Source organism: Meriones unguiculatus, chromosome 15, assembly GCF_030254825.1.
Source record: "Meriones unguiculatus strain TT.TT164.6M chromosome 15, Bangor_MerUng_6.1, whole genome shotgun sequence".
Classification (NCBI taxonomy): Eukaryota; Metazoa; Chordata; class Mammalia; order Rodentia; family Muridae; genus Meriones; species Meriones unguiculatus.
Genome location: NC_083362.1, coordinates 28184353 through 28201465, shown reverse-complemented (window position 1 = coordinate 28201465; position 17113 = coordinate 28184353).

Here is a 17113-nt window from a genome sequence, read left to right as displayed (position 1 = left end):
CATTATATCACTTTTCAGTTTTCCTGTTATAATAATTGAATAGGCGACACGTATGTGAATTAGTTTACACAGTTGTGCTTTGCTTTTCTATTCTTTCGTTGGAAACTTGTTCCTGTGCTGTATAGTGCGTTATATCACTTTTCAGTTTTCCTGTTACAATAATTGAACAGGCGACACGTATGTGAATTAGTTTACAAAGTTGTGCTTTGCTTTTCTGTTCTTTCGTTTAAAACTTGTTTCTGTGCTGTACAATGCGTTATATCACTTTTCAGTTTTCCTGTTATAATAACTGAACGGGCGACACGTATGTGATTTAGTTTACAAAGTTGTGCTTTGCGTTTCTGTTCTTTCGATGGAAAGGTGTTTCTGTGCCATACAGTGCGAGATAACACTTTTCAATTTTCCAGTATTCCTAAATGAGCGAGCGGCACACATGTGATTTAGTTTACAAAGTAGTGCTTTGGGTTTCTGTTCTTCTGTTGGAAACTTGTTTCTGTGCTGTACAGTGTGATATATCACTTTTAAGTTTTCCTGTATTCCTAATTGAGCGAGTGACACACATGTGAAATAGTTTACAAAGTAGTGGTTTACAGTCACGTTCTTTCGTTGGAAACTTGTTCCTGTTAGGAACAAGTTAGGGTTAGGATTAGGGTTAGGGTTAGGGCTAGGGTTAGGTCAGGGCTGGGTAAGGGATGGGTTAGGGTTAGGATTAGGGCTAGGGTTAGGTCAGGGCTGGGTAAGGGATGGGTTAGGGTTAGGGTTAGGGGGTTAGCGTTAGGGTTAGGGTTAGGGTTAGGGTTAGGTTTAGGGTTATATCACTTTTCAGTTTTCCTGTTATAATAATTGAACAGGCGACACATATGTGAATTAGTTTACAAAGTTGTGCTTTGCGTTTCTGTTCTTTCGATGGAAACTTGTTTCTGTGCCATACAGTGCGAGATAACACTTTTCAGTTTTCCAGTATTCCTAAATGAGCGAGCGAAACACATGTGATTTAGTTTACAAAGTAGTGCTTTGGGTTTCTGTTCTTCTGTTGGATACTTGTTTCTGTGCTGTACAGTGTGATATATCACTTTTCAGTTTTCCTGTTGTAATAATTGAACGGGCGACACGTATGTCATTTAGTTTACAAAGTCGTACTTTGCCGTTCTGTTCTTTCGAGGGACACTTGTTTCTGTGCCATACAATGAGAGAGAACACTTTTCAGTTTTCCTGTATTCCTAAATGAGCAAGCGACACACATGTGATTTCATTTAAAAGTAGGGCTTTGCTTTTCTTTGGAAACTTGTTCCTGTGCTGTGCAGTGCGATATATCACTTTTCAGTTTTCCTGTATTCCTAATTGAGCGAGTGACACACATTTGATATAGTTTACAAAGTAGTGGTTTACATTCACGTTCTTTCGTTGGAAACTTGTTCCTGTTAGGAACAAGTTAGGGTTAGGATTAGGGTTAGGGTTAGGGTTAGGGGTAGGGTTAGGTCAGGGCTGGGTAAGGAATGGGTTAGGGTTAGGGTTAGGGTTAGGGTTAGGGTAAGGGTTAGGGTTAGGGTTAGGGTTAGGGTTATGTTTAGGGCTAGGTTTAGGTCCGGGCTGGGTAAGGGATGGGTTAGGGTTAGGGTTAGATTTAGGGTTAGCGTTAGGGTTAGGTGTTACGGTTAGGGTTACGGTTAGGGTTATGGTTAGGGTTAGTGTTAGGGTTAGCGTTAGGGTTAGGGGGTTAGGGTTAGGGTTAGGGTTAGGGTTAGTGTTAAGGTTAGGGTTAGGGTTAGGGTTAGGGTTAGGGTTAGGGTTATGTTTAGGGCTGGGTTTAGGTCCGGGCTGGGTAAGGGATGGGTTAGGGTTAGGATTAGATTTAGGGTTAGCGTTAGGGTTAGGTGTTACGGTTAGGGTTACGGTTAGGGTTAGGGTTAGGGTTAGTGTTAGGGTTAGCGTTAGGGTTAGGGGGTTAGGGTTAGGGTTAGGGTTAGGGTTAGGGTTAGTGTTAAGGTTAGGGTTAGGGTTAGGGTTATATCACTTTTCAGTTTTCCTGTTATAATAATTGAACAGGCGACACATATGTGAATTAGTTTACAAAGTTGTGCTTTGCTTATCTGTTCTTTAAATGGAAACTTGTTTCTCTGCCTTACAGTGCGAGATAACACTTTTAAGTTTTCCTGTATTCCTAAATGAGCGAGCGACACACAGGTGATTCCGTTTAAAAGTAGTGCATTGCTATTCTGTTCTTTCATTTGAAACTTTGTCCTGTTCTCTACAGTGAGATATATCACTTTTCAGTTTTCCTGTATTCCTAATGGAGTGAGCGACACACATGTGAATTAGTTTACAAAGTAGTGCTTTGCTTTTCTGTTCTTTTGTTGTACATGTGTTCCTGTGCTGTACAGTGCGTTATATCACTTTTCAGTTTTCCTGTTATAATAATCGAACAGGCGACACGTATGTGAATTATTTTACAAAGTAATGTTTTGCATTTCTGTTCTTTCGTTGTAAAATTGTTCCTGTGTTTTACAGTGCGTTATATCACTTTTCAGTTTTCCTGTTATAATAATTGAACAGGCGACACATATGGGAGTTTACAAAGTTGTGCTTTGCTTTTCTGTTCTTTCGTTGGATACTTGTTTCTGTGCTGTACAGTGCATTATATCACTTTTCAATTTTCCTGTTATAATAATTGAACGGGCGACACGTATGTGATTTAGTTTACAAAGTTGTGCTTTGCGTTTCTGTTCTTTTGATGGAAACTTGTTTCTGTGCCATACAGTGCGAGATAACACTTTTCAGTTTTCCAGTATTCCTAAATGAGCAAGCGACACAAATGTGATTCCATTTAAAAGTAGGGCTTTGCTTTTCTTTGGAAACTTGTTCCTATGCTGTAAAGTGCGAGATATCACTTTTCAGTTTTCCTGTATTCCTCATTGAGCAAGCAACACACAGGTGATTCCGTTTAAAAGTAGTGCTTTGCTATTCTGTTCTTTCATTTGAAACTTGGTCCTGTTCTGTACAGTGAGATATATCACTTTTCAGTTTTCCTGTATTCCTAATGGAGTGAGCGACACAAATGTGAATTAGTTTACAAAGTAGTGCTTTGCTTTTCTGTTCTTTCGTTGTAAATTTGTTCCTGTGCTGTACAGTGCGTTATATCACTTTTCAGTTTTCCTGTTATAATAATCGAAAAGGCGACACGTATGTGAATTATTTTACAAAGTAATGTTTTGCATTTCTATTCTATCTTTGTAAAATTGTTCCTGTGTTTTACAGTGCGTTATATCACTTTTCAGTTTTTCTGTTATAATAATTGAACAGGCGACACGTGTGGGAATTACTTTACAAAGTTGTGCTTTGCTTTTCTGTTCTTTCGTTGGAAACTTGTTCCTGTGCTGTACATTGCATTATATCACTTTTCAATTTTCCTGTTACAATAATTGAACAGGCGACACGTATGTGAATTTGTTTACAAAGTAGTGCTTTGGGTTTCTGTTCTTCTGTTGGAAACTTGTTTCTGTGCTGTACAGTGTGATATATCACTTTTCAGTTTTCATGTTGTAATAATTGAACGGGCGACACGTATGTCATTTAGTTTACAAAGTTGTGCTTTGCCGTTCTGTTCTTTCGAAGGACCCTTGTTTCTGTGCTGTACAATGCGAGAGAACACTTTTCAGTTTTCCTGTATTCCTAAATGAGCGAGCGACACACATGTGATTCCATTTAAAAGTAGGTCTTTGCTTTTCTTTGGAAACTTGTTCCTGTGCTGTACAGTGCAATATATCACTTTTCAGTTTTCCTGTTTTCCTAATTGAGCGAGTGACACACATGTGATATAGTTTACAAAGTAGTGGTTTACATTCATTATCTTCGTTGGAAACTTGTTCCTGTTAGAAACAAGTTAGGGTTAGGATTAGGGTTAGGGTTAGGGTTAGGTCTAGGATTAGGTCAGGGCTGGGTAAGGGATGGGTTAGGGTTAGGGTTAGGGTTATGGTTAGGGTTAGGGTTAGGGTTACTGTTAGGGGGTTAGCGTTAGGGTTAGGGTTAGGGTTAGGGTTAGGTTTAGGGTTATATCACTTTTCAGTGTTCCTGTTATAATAATTGAACAGGCGACACATATGTGAATTAGTTTACAAAGTTGTGCTTTGCTTTTCTGTTCTTTCTTTGGAAACTTGTTCCTGTGCTGTACAGTGCGATATATCACTTTTCAGTTTTCCTGTTATGATAATTGAACAGGCGACACATATGTGAATTAATTTACAAAGTTGTGCTTTGCGTATCTGTTCTTTCGATGGAAACTTGTTTCTTTGCCTTATAGTGCGAGATAACACTTTTAAGTTTTCCTGTATTCCTAATTGAGCGAGCAACACACAGGTGATTCTGTTTAAAAGTAGAGCTTTGCTACTCTGTTCTTTCATTTGAAACTTTGTCCTGTTCTGTACAGTGAGATATATCACTTTTCAGTTTTCCTGTATTCCTAATGGAGTGAGCGACACACATGTGAATTAGTTTACAAAGTAGTGCTTTGCTTTTCTGTTCTTTCATTGTAAATTTCTTCCTGTGCTGTACAGTGCGTTATATCACTTTTCCGTTTTCCTGTTATAATAATTGAACAGGCGACACGTATGTGCATTAGTTTATAAAGTTGTGCTTTGCTTTTCTGTTCTTTCATTGGAAACTTGTTCCTGTGCTGTACAGTGCGTTATATCACTTTTCAGTTTTCCTGTTATAATAATTGAACAGGCGACACGTATGTGAATTAGTTTACAAAGTTGGGCTTTGTTTTTCTGTTCTTTCGTTGGAAACTTGTTCCTTTGCTGTACAGTGCATTATATCACTTTTCAGTTTTCCTGTTATAATAATTGAACGGGCGACACGTATGTGATTTAGTTTACAAAGGTGTGCTTTGCGTTTCTGTTCTTTCGATGGAAACTTGTTTCTGTGCCGTACAATGCGAGAGAACACTTTTCAGTTTTCCTGTATTCCTAAATGAGCGAGCGACACACATGTGATTCCATTTAAAAGTAGGGCTTTGCTTTTCTTTGGAAACTTGTTACTGTGCTGTACAGTGCGATATATCACTTTTCAGTTTTCCTGTATTCCTAATTGAGCGAGTGACACACATGTGATATAGTTTACAAAGTAGTGGTTTACATTCACGTTCTTTCGTTGGAAACTTGTTCCTGTTAGGAACAAGTTAGGGTTAGGATTCGTGTTAGGGTTAGGGTTAGGGCTAGGGTTAGGTCAGGGCTGGGTAAGGGATGGGTTAGGGTTAGGGTTAGGGTTAGGGTTAGGGTTAGGGTTAGGTGTTACGGTTTGGGTTACGGTTAGGGTTAGGGTTAGGGTTAGGGTTAGGGTTAGTGTTAGGGTTAAGTCAGGGCTGGGTAAGGGATGAGTTAGGGTTAGGGTTAGGGTTAGGGTTAGGGTTAGGTGTTACAGTTTGGGTTACGGTTAGGGTTAGGGTTAGGGTTAGGGCTAGGGTTAGGTCAGGAATGGGTAAGGAATGGGTTAGGGTTAGGGTTGGCTTAGGGTTAGGGTTAGGGTTAGGGTTAGGGCTAGGTTTAGGTCCGGGCTGGGTAAGGGATGGGTTAGGGTTAGGGTTAGGTTTAGTGTTAGGGTTTGGGTTAGGGTTAGGGTTAGGGTTAGGGGGTTAGGTTTAGGGTTAGGGTTAGGGTTAGGGTTAGGGTTAGGGTTATATCACTTTTCAGTTTTCCTGTTATAATAATTGAACAGGCGACACGTATGTGAATTAGTTCGCAAAGTTGTGCTTTGTTTTTCTGTTCTGTCGTTGGAAACATGTTCCTGTGCTGTACAATGCGTTATATCACTTTTGAGTTTTCCTGTTATAATAATTGAACGGGCGACGTGTATGTGATTTAGTTTACAACGTTGTGCTTTGTGTTTCTGTTCTTTCGATGGAAACTTGTTTCTGTGCCATACAGTGCGAGATAACACTTTTCAGTTTTCCATTATTCCTAAATGAGCGGGCGACACACATGTGATTTAGTTTACAAAGTAGTGCTTTGGGCTTCTGTCCTGTGATATATCACAGAAAAAAAAAAGAAAAAGTGATATATCACTTTTCAGTTTTCCTGTTGTAATAATTGAACGGGCGACACGTATGTGATTTAGTTTACAAAGTTGTGCTTTGCGTTTCTGTTCTTTCGATGGAAACTTGTTTATGTGCCATACAGTGCGAGATAACACTTTTCAGTTTTCCAGTATTCCTAAATGAGCGAGCGACACACATGTGATTTAGTTTACAAAGTTGTGCTTTGCTTTTCTGTTCTTTCCTTGGAAACTTGTTCCTGTGCTGTACAGTGCGTTATATCACTTTTCAGTTTTCCTGTTATAATAACTGAACGGGCGACACGTATGTGATTTAGTTTACAAAGTTGTGCTTTGCGTTTCTGTTATTTCGATGGAAAGGTGTTTCTGTGCCATACAGTGCGAGATAACACTTTTCAGTTTTCCAGTATTCCTAAATGAGCGAGCGACACACATGTGATTTAGTTTACAAAGTAGTGCTTTGGGTTTCTGTTCTTCTGTTGGAAACTTGTTTCTGTGCTGTACAATGTGATATATCACTTTTCAGTTTTTATGTTGTAATAATTGAACGGGCGACACGTATGTCATTTAGTTTACAAAGTTGTGCTTTGCCGTTCTATTCTTTCGAAGGACCCTTGTTTCTGTGCTGTACAATGCGAGAGAACACTTTTCAGTTTTCCTGTATTCCTAAATGAGCGAGCGACACACATGTGATTCCATTTAAAAGTAGGACTTTGCTTTTCTTTGGAAACTTGTTCCTGTGCTGTACAGTGCGATATATCACTTTTCAGTTTTCCTGTATTCCTAATTGAGCGAGTGACACACATGTGATATAGTTTACAAAGTAGTGGTTTACATTCCCGTTCTTTCATTGGAAACTTGTTCCTCAAGTTAGGGTTAGGATTAGGGTTAGGGTTAGGGTTAGGGCTAGGGTTAGGTCAGGGCTGGGTAAGGGATGGGTTAGGGTTAGGGTTAGGGTTAGGGTTAGGGTTAGGTCATGGCTGGGTAAGGGATGGGTTAGGGTTAGGTTTAGGGTTAGGGTTATAGTTAGGGCTAGGGTTATGTCCGGGCTGAGTAAGGGATGGGTTAGGGTTAGGGTTAGGATTAGGGTTAGGGTTAGGTGTTACAGTTAGGGTTACGGTTAGGGTTAGGGTTAGTGTTAGGGTTAGGTTTAGTGTTACGGGGTTAGGTTTAGTTTTAGGGTTAGGGTTAGGGCTAGGGTTAGGTCAGGGCTGGGTAAGGGATGGGTTAGGGTTAGGGTTAGGGTTATAGTTAGGGCTAGGGTTATGTCCGGGCTGAGTAAGGGATGGGTTAGGGTTAGGGTTAGGATTAGGGTTAGGGTTAGGTGTTACAGTTAGGGTTAGGGTTAGGGTTAGGGTTAGGGTTATGGTTAGGTTTAGGGTTATATCACTTTTCAGTTTTCCTTTTACAATAATTGAACAGGAGACACGTATGTGAATTAGTTTACAAAGTTGTGCTTTGCGTTTCTGTTCTTTCGATGGAAACTTGTTTCTGTGCCATACAGTGCGAGATAACACTTTTCAGTTTTCCAGTATTCCGAAATGAGCGAGCGAAAGACATGTGATTTAGTTTACAAAGTAGTGCTTTGGGTTTCTGTTCTTCTGTTGGATACTTGTTTCTGTGCTGTACAGTGTGATATATCACTTTTCAGTTTTCCTGTTGTAATAATTGAACGGGCGACACGTATGTCATTTAGATTACAAAGTCGTACTTTGCCGTTCTGTTCTTTCGAAGAACACTTGTTTCTGTGCCGTACAATGTGAAAGAACACTTTTCAGTTTTCCTGTATTCCTAAATGAGCGAGCGACACACATGTGATTCCATTTAAATGTAGGGCTTTGCTTTTCTTTGGAAACTTGTTCCTGTGCTGTGCAGTGCGATATATCACTTTTCAGTTTTCCTGTATTCCTAATTGAGCGAGTGACACACATTTGATATAGTTTACAAAGTAGTGGTTTACACTCACGTTCTTTCGTTGGAACCTTGTTCCTGTTAGGAACAAGTTAGGGTTAGGATTAGGGTTAGGGTTAGGGTTAGGGGTAGGGTTAGGTCAGGGCTGGGTAAGGAATGGGTTAGGGTTAGGGTTAGGGTTAGGGTTAGGGTTAGGGTTAGGTTTAGGGTTATGTTTAGGGCTGGGTTTAGGTCCGGGCTGGGTAAGGGATGGGTTAGGGTTAGGGTTAGATTTAGGGTTAGCGTTAGAGTTAGGTGTTACGGTTAGGGTTACGGTTAGGGTTAGTGTTAGGGTTAGCGTTAGGGTTAGGGGGTTAGGGTTAGGGTTAGGGTTAGGGTTAGTGTTAAGGTTAGGGTTAGGGTTAGGGTTATACCACTTTTCAGTTTTCCTGTTATAATAATTGAACAGGCGACACATATGTGAATTACTTTACAAAGTTGTGCTTTGCTTATCTGTTCTTTAAATGGAAACTTGTTTCTCTGCCTTACAGTGCGAGATAACACTTTTAAGTTTTCTTGTATTCCTAAATGAGCGAGCGACACACAGGTGATTCCGTTTAAAAGTAGTGCATTGCTATTCTGTTCTTTCATTTGAAACTTGGTCCTGTTCTCTACAGTGAGATATATCACTTTTCAGTTTTCCTGTATTCCTAATGGAGTGAGCGACACACATGTGAATTAGTTTACAAAGTAGTGCTTTGCTTTTCTGTTCTTTTGTTGTACATGTGTTCCTGTGCTGTACAGTGCGTTATATCACTTTTCAGTTTTCCTGTTATAATAATCGAACAGGCGACACGTATCTGAATTAGTTTACAAAGTAATGTTTTGCTTTTCTGTTCTTTCGTTGTAAAATTGTTCCTGTGTTTTACAGTGCGTTATATCAGTTTTCAGTTTTCCTGTTATAATAATTGAACAGGCGACACATATGGGAGTTTACAAAGTTGTGCTTTGCTTTTCTGTTCTTTCGTTGGAAACTTGTTCCTGTGCTGTACAGTGCGTTATATCACTTTTCAGTTTTCCTGTTATAATAATTGAACAGGCGACACATATGTGAATTAGTTTACAAAGTTGTGCTTTGCGTATCTGTTCTTTCGATGGAAACTTGTTTCTTTGCCTTATAGTGTGAGATAACACTTTTAAGTTTTCCTGTATTCCTAATTGAGCGAGCAACACACAGGTGATTTTGTTTAAAAGTAGAGCTTTGCTATTCTGTTCTTTCATTTGAAACTTGGTCCTGTTCTGTACAGTGAGATATATCATTTTTCAGTTTTCCTGTATTCCTAATGGAGTGAGCGACACACATGTGAATTAGTTTACAAAGTAGTGCTTTGCTTTTCTGTTCTTTCGTTGTAAATTTGTTCCTGTGCTGTACAGTGCGTTATATCACTTTTCCGTTTTCCTGTTATAATAATTGAACAGGCGACACGTATGTGCATTAGTTTATAAAGTTGTGCTTTGCTTTTCTGTTCTTTCATTGGAAACTTGTTCCTGTGCTGTACAGTGCGTTATATCACTTTTCAGTTTTCCTGTTATAATAATTGAACAGGCGACACGTATGTGAATTAGTTTACAAAGTTGGGCTTTGTTTTTCTGTTCTTTCGTTGGAAACTTGTTCCTGTGCTGTACAGTGCGTTATATCACTTTTCAGTTTTCCTGTTATAATAATTGAACGGGCGACATGTATGTGATTTAGTTTACAAAGTTGTGCTTTGCGTTTCTGTTCTTTCGATGGAAACTTGTTTCTGTGCCGTACAATGCGAGAGAACACTTTTCAGTTTTCCTGTATTCCTAAATGAGCGAGCGACACACATGTGATTCCATTTAAAAGTAGGGCTTTGCTTTTCTTTGGAAACTTGTTACTGTGCTGTACAGTGCGATATATCACTTTTCAGTTTTCCTGTATTCCTAATTGAGCGAGTGACACACATGTGATATAGTTTACAAAGTAGTGGTTTACATTCACGTTCTTTCGTTGGAAACTTGTTCCTGTTAGGAACAAGTTAGGGTTAGGATTCGTGTTAGGGTTAGGGTTAGGGCTAGGGTTAGGTCAGGGCTGGGTAAGGGATGGGTTAGGGTTAGGGTTAGGGTTAGGGTTAGGGTTAGGTGTTACGGTTTGGGTTACGGTTAGGGTTAGGATTAGGGTTAGGGTTAGTGTTAGGGTTAAGTCAGGGCTGGGTAAGGGATGAGTTAGGGTTAGGGTTAGGGTTAGGGTTAGGGTTAGGTGTTACAGTTTGGGTTACGGTTAGGGTTAGGGTTAGGGTTAGGGCTAGGGTTAGGTCAGGACTGGGTAAGGAATGGGTTAGGGTTAGGGTTGGCTTAGGGTTAGGGTTAGGGTTAGGGTTAGGGCTAGGTTTAGGTCCGGGCTGGGTAAGGGATGGGTCAGGGTTAGGGTTAGGTTTAGTGTTAGGGTTTGGGTTAGGGTTAGGGTTAGGGTTAGGGTTAGGGGGTTAGGTTTAGGGTTAGGGTTAGGGTTAGGGTTAGGGTTAGGGTTATATCACTTTTCAGTTTTCCTGTTATAATAATTGAACAGGCAACACATATGTGAATGAGTTTACAAAGTTGTGCTTTGCGTCTCTGTTCTTTAAATGGAAACTTGTTTCTCTGCCTTACAGTGCGAGATAACACTTTTAAGTTTTCCTGTATTCCTAATTGAGCGACACACAGGTGATTCCGTTTAAAAGTAGTGCTTTGCTATTCTGTTCTTTCATTTGAAACTTGGTCCTGTTCTGTACCGTGAGATATATCACTTTTCAGTTTTCCTGTATTCCTAATGGAGTGAGCGACACACATGTGAATTAGTTTACAAAGTAGTGCTTTGCTTTTCTGTTCTTTCGTTGTAAATTTGTTCCTGTGCTGTACAGTGCGTTATATCACATTTCAGTTTTCGTGTTTTAATAATCGAACAGGCGACACATATGTGAATTAGTTTACAATGAAATGTTTTGCTTTTCTGTTCTTTCGTTGTAAAATTGTTCCTGTGTTTTACAGTGCGTTATATCACTTTTCAGTTTTCCTGATATAATAATTGAACAGGCGACAGGTATGGGAATTACTTTACAAAGTTGTGCTTTGCTTTTCTATTCTTTCGTTGGAAACTTGTTCCTGTGCTGTATAGTGCATTATATCACTTTTCAGTTTTCCTGTTACAATAATTGAACAGGCGACACGTATGTGATTTAGTTTACAAAATTGTGCTTTGCTTTTCTGTTCTTTCATTGGAAACTTGTTTCTGTGCTGTACGATGCGTTATATCACTTTTCAGTTTTCCTTTTATAATAATTGAACGGGCGACACGTATGTGATTTAGTTTACAAAGTTGTGCTCTTCGTTTCTGTTCTTTCGATGGAAACTTGTTTCTGTGCCATACAGTACGAGATAACACTTTTCAGTTTTCCAGTATTCCTAAATGAGCGAGCGACACACATGTGATTTAGTTTACAAAGTAGTGCTTTGGGTTTCTGTTCTTCTGTTGGAAACTTGTTTCTGTGCTGTACAGTGTGATATATCACTTTTCAGTTTTCCTGTTGTAATAATTGAACGGGCGACACGTATGTGATTTTGTTTACAAAGTTGTGCTTTGCCGTTCTGTTCTTTCGAAGGACCCTTGTTTCTGTGCCGTACAATGCGAGAGAACACTTTTCAGATTTCCTGTATTCCTAAATGAGCGAGCGACACACATGTGATTCCATTTAAAAGTAGGGCTTTGCTTTTCTTTGGAAAATTGTTCCTGTGCTGTACAGTGCGATATATCACTTTTCAGTTTTCCTGTATTCCTAATTGAGCGAGTGACACACATGTGATATAGTTTACAAAGTAGTGGTTTACCTTCACGTTCTTTCTTTGGAAACTTGTTCCTCAAGTTAGGGTTAGGATTAGGGTTAGGGTTAGGGTTAGGGTTATGGCTAGGGTTAGGTCAGGGCTGGGTAAGGGATGGGTTAGAGTTAGGGTTAGGGTTAGGGTTAGGGTTATATCACTTTTCAATTTTTCTGTTATAATAATTGAACAGGCGACACATATGTGACTTAGTTTACAAAGTTGTGCTTTGCGTATCTGTTCTTTCGATGGAAACTTGTTTCTTTGCCTTACAGTGCGAGATAACACTTTTATGTTTTCCTGTATTCCTTATTGAGCGAGCGACACACAGGTGATTCCCTTTAAAAGTAGTGCTTTGCTATTCTATTCTTTCATTTGAAACTTGGTCCTGTTCTGTACAGTGAGATATATCACTTTTCAGTTTTCCGGTATTCCTAATGGAGTGAGCGACACACATGTGAATTACTTTACAAAGTAGTGCTTTGCTTTTCTGTTCTTTCGTTGTAAATTTGTTCCTGTGCTGTACAGTGCATTATATCACTTTTCAGTTTTCCTGTTATAATAATTGAACAGGCGACACGTATGGGAATTAGTTTACAAAGTAATGTTTTGCTTTTCTGTTCTTTCGTTGTAAAATTGTTCCTGTGTTTTACAGTGCGTTATATCACTTTTCAGTTTTCCTGTTATAATAATTGAACAGGCGACACTTATGGGAATTAGTTTACAAAGTTGTGCTTTGCTTTTCTGTTCTTTCATTGGAAACTTGTTCCTGTGCTGTACAGTGCATTATATCACTTTACAGTTTTCCTGTTATAATAATTGAACAGGCGACACGTATGTGAATTAGTTTACAAAGTTGTGCTTTGCTTTTCTGTTCTTTCGTTGGAAACTTGTTACTGTGCTGTACAGTGCGTTATATCACTTTTCAGTTTTCCTGTTATAATAATTGAACAGGCGACACGTATGTCATTTAATTTACAAAGTTGTGCTTTGTTTTTCTGTTCTTTCATTGGAAACTTGTTCCTGTGCTGTACAATGCGTTATACCACTATTCAGTTTTCCTGTTATAATAATTGAATGGGCGACACGTATGTGATTTAGTTTACAAAGTTGTGCTTTGCGTTTCTGTTCTTTCGATGGAAACTTGTTTCTGTGCCATACAGTGCGAGATAACACTTTTCAGTTTTCCAGTATTCCGAAATGAGCGAGCGACACATATGTGATTTAGTTTACAAAGTAGTGCTATGGGTTTCTGTTCTTCTGTTGGAAACTTGTTTCTGTGCTGTACAGTGTGATATATCACTTTTCAGTTTTCCTGTTATAATAATTGAACAGGCGACACGTATGTGAATTAGTTTACAAAGTTGTGCTTTGCTTTTCTGTTCTTTCGTTGGAAACTTGTTCCTGTGCTGTACAGTGCGTTATATCACTTTTCAGTTTTCCTCTTGTAATAATTGAACGGGCGACACGTATGTCTTTTAGTTTACAAAGTTGTGCTTTGCCGTTCTGTTCTTTAGAAGGACCCTTGTTTCTGTGCCGTACAATGCGAGAGAACACTTTTCAGTTTTCCTGTATTCCTAAATGAGCGAGCGACACACATGTGATTCCATTTAAAAGTAGGGCTTTGCTTTTCTTTGGAAACTTGTTTCTGTGCTGTACAGTGTGATATATCACTTTTCAGTTTTCCTGTATTCCTAATTGAGCGAGTGACACACATGTGATAAAGTTTACAAAGTAGTGGTTTACATTCACGTTCTTTCGTTGGAAACTTGTTCCTGTTAGGAACAAGTTAGGGTTAGGATTAGGGTTAAGGTTAGGGTTAGGGCTAGGGTTAGGTCAGGGCTGGGTAAGGGATGGGTTAGGGTTAGGGTTAGGGTTAGGGTTAGGTTTAGGTTTAGGGTTAGGTGTTACGGTTTGGGTTACGCTTAGGGTTAGGTTTAAGGTTAGGGTTAGTGTTAGGGTTAAGTCAGGGCTGGGTAAGGGATGAGTTAGGGTTAGGTTTAGTGTTAGGATTAGGGTTACGGTTAGGTGTTACACTTTGGGTTACGGTTAGGGTTAGGGTTAGGGTTAGGGTTAGGGCTAGGGTTAGGTCAGGACTGGGTAAGGAATGGGTTAGGGTTAGGGTTAGGGTTAGGGTTAGGGTTAGGGTTAGGGCTAGGTTTAGGTCCGGTCTGGGTAAGGGATGGGTTAGGGTTAGGGTTAGGTTTAGTGTTAGGGTTAGGGTTAGGGTTAGGGTTAGGGTTAGGGTTAGGGGGTTAGGGTTAGGGTTAGGATTAGGGTTATATCACTTTTCAGTTTTCCTGTTATAATAATCGAACAGGCCACACATATGTGAATTAGTTTACAAAGTAATGTTTTGCTTTTCTGTTCTTTCATTGTAAAATTGTTCCTGTGTTTTACAGTGCGTTATATCACTTTTCAGTTTTCCTGTTATAATAATTGAACAGGCGACACGTATGGGAATTAGTTTACAAAGTTGTGCTTTGTTTTTCTGTTCTTTCGTTGGAAACTTGTTCCTGTGCTGTACAGTGCATTATATCACTTTACAGTTTTCCTATTATAATAATTGAACAGGCGACACGTATGTGAATTAGTTTACAAAGTTGTGCTTTGCTTTTCTGTTCTTTCGTTGGAAACTTGTTCCTTTGCTGTACAGTGCGTTATATCACTTTTCAGTTTTCCTGTTATAATAATTGAACAGGCGACACGTATGTGAATTAGTTTACAAAGTTGTGCTTTGCTTTTCTGTTCTTTCCTTGGAAACTTGTTCCTGTGCTGTACAGTGCGTTATATCACTTTTCAGTTTTCCTGTTGTAATAACTGAACGGGCGACACGTATGTGATTTAGTTTACAAAGTTGCGCTTTGCGTTTCTGTTCTTTCGATGGAAAGGTGTTTCTCTGCCATACAGTGTGAGATAACACTTTTCAGTTTTCCAGTATTCCTAAATGAGCGAGCGACACACATGTGATTTAGTTTACAAAGTAGTGCTTTGGGTTTCTGTTCTTCTGTTGGAAACTTGTTTCTGTGCTGTACAATGTGATATATCACTTTTCAGTTTTCATGTTGTAATAATTGAACGGGCGACACGTATGTCATTTAGTTTACAAAGTTGTGCTTTGCCGTTCTATTCTTTCGAAGGACCCTTGTTTCTGTGCTGTACAATGCGAGAGAACACTTTTCAGTTTTCCTGTATTCCTAAATGAGCGAGCGACACACATGTGATTCCATTTAAAAGTAGGGCTTTGCTTTTCTTTGGAAACTTGTTCCTGTGCTGTACATTGCGATATATCACTTTTCAGTTTTCCTGTATTCCTAATTGAGCGAGTCACACACATGTGATATAGTTTACAAAGTAGTGGTTTACATTCAAGTTCTTTCGTTGGAAACTTGTTCCTGTTAGGAACAAGTTAGGGTTAGGTTTAGGGTTAGGTTTAGGGTTAGGGCTAGGGTTAGGTCAGGGCTGGGTAAGGGTTGGGTTAGGGTTAGGGTTAGGGTTAGGTTTAGGGTTAGGTGTTACTGTTTGGGTTACGGTTAGGGTTAGGGTTAGGGTTAGGGTTAGGGTTAGGGTTAGGGTTAGGGTTAGTGTTAGGGTTAGGGTTAGGGTTAGGGGGTTAGCGTTAGGGTTAGGGTTAGGGTTAGGTTTAGGGTTATATCACTTTTCAGTTTTCCTGTTATAATAATTGAACAGGCGACACATATGTGAAGTAGTTTACAAAGTTGTGCTTTGTGTATCTGTTCTTTCGAAAGAAACTTGTTTCTTTGCCTTACAGTGCGAGATAACACTTTTAAGTGTTCCTGTATTCCTAATTGAGCGAGCGACACACAGGTGATTCCCTTTAAATGTAGTGCTTTGCTATTCTGTTCTTTCATTTGAAACTTGGTCCTGTTCTGTACAGTGAGATATATCACCTTTCAGTTTTCCTGTATTCCTAATGGAGTGAGCGACACACATGTGAATTAGTTTACAAAGTAGTGTTTTGCTTTTCTGTTCTTTCGTTGTAAATTTGTTCCTGTGCTGTACAGTGCGTTATATCACTTTTCAGTTTTCCTGGTATAATAATTGAACAGGCGACACATATGGGAATTAGTTTACAAAGTTGTGCTTTGCTTTTCTGTTCTTTCGTTGGAAACATGTTCCTGTGCTGTACAATGCATTATAACACTTTTCAGTTTTCCTGTTATAATAATCGAACAGGGAACACGTATCTGAATTAGTTTACAAAGTAATGTTTTGCTTTTCTGTTCTTTCGTTGTAAAATTGTTCCTGTGTTTTACAGTGCGTTATAACACTTTTCAGTTTTCCTGTTATAATAATTGAATAGGCGACACATATGGGAGTTTACAAAGTTGTGCTTTGCTTTTCTGTTCTTTCGTTGGAAACTTGTTCCTGTGCTGTACAGTGCATTATATCACTTTACAGTTTTCCTGTAATAATAATTATACGGGCGACACGTATGTGATTTAGTTTACAACGTTGTGCTTTGTGTTTCTGTTCTTTCGATGGAAACTTGTTTCTGTGCCATACAGTGTGAGATAACACTTTTCAGTTTTCCATTATTCCTAAATGAGCGGGCGACACACATGTGATTTAGTTTACAAAGTAGTGCTTTGGGCTTCTGTTCTTCTGTTGGAAACTTGTTTCGGTGCTGTACAGTGTGATATATCACTTTTCAGTTTTCCTGATGTAATAATTGAACGGGCGACACGTATGTGATTTAGTTTACAAAGTTGTGCTTTGCGTTTCTGTTCTTTCGATGGAAACTTGTTTATGTGCCATACAGTGCGAGATAACACTTTTCAGTTTTCCAGTATTCCTAAATGAGCGAGCGACACACATGTGATTTAGTTTACAAAGTTGTGCTTTGCTTTTCTGTTCTTTCCTTGGAAACTTGTTCCTGTGCTGTACAGTGCGTTATATCACTTTTCAGTTTTCCTGTTATAATAACTGAACGGGCGACACGTATGTGATTTAGTTTACAAATTTGTGCTTTGGGTTTCTGTTCTTTCGATGGAAAGGTGTTTCTGTGCCATACATTGCGAGATAACAATTTTCAGTTTTCCAGTATTCCTAAATGAGCAAGCGACACACATGTGATTTAGTTTACAAAGTAGTGCTTTGGGTTTCTGTTCTTCTGTTGGAAACTTGTTTCTGTGCTGTACAATGTGATATATCACTTTTCAGTTTTCATGTTGTAATAATTGAACGGGCGACACGTATGTCATTTAGTTTACAAAGTTGTGCTTTGCCGTTCTATTCTTTCGAAGGACCCTTGTTTCTGTGCTGTACAATGCGAGAGAAC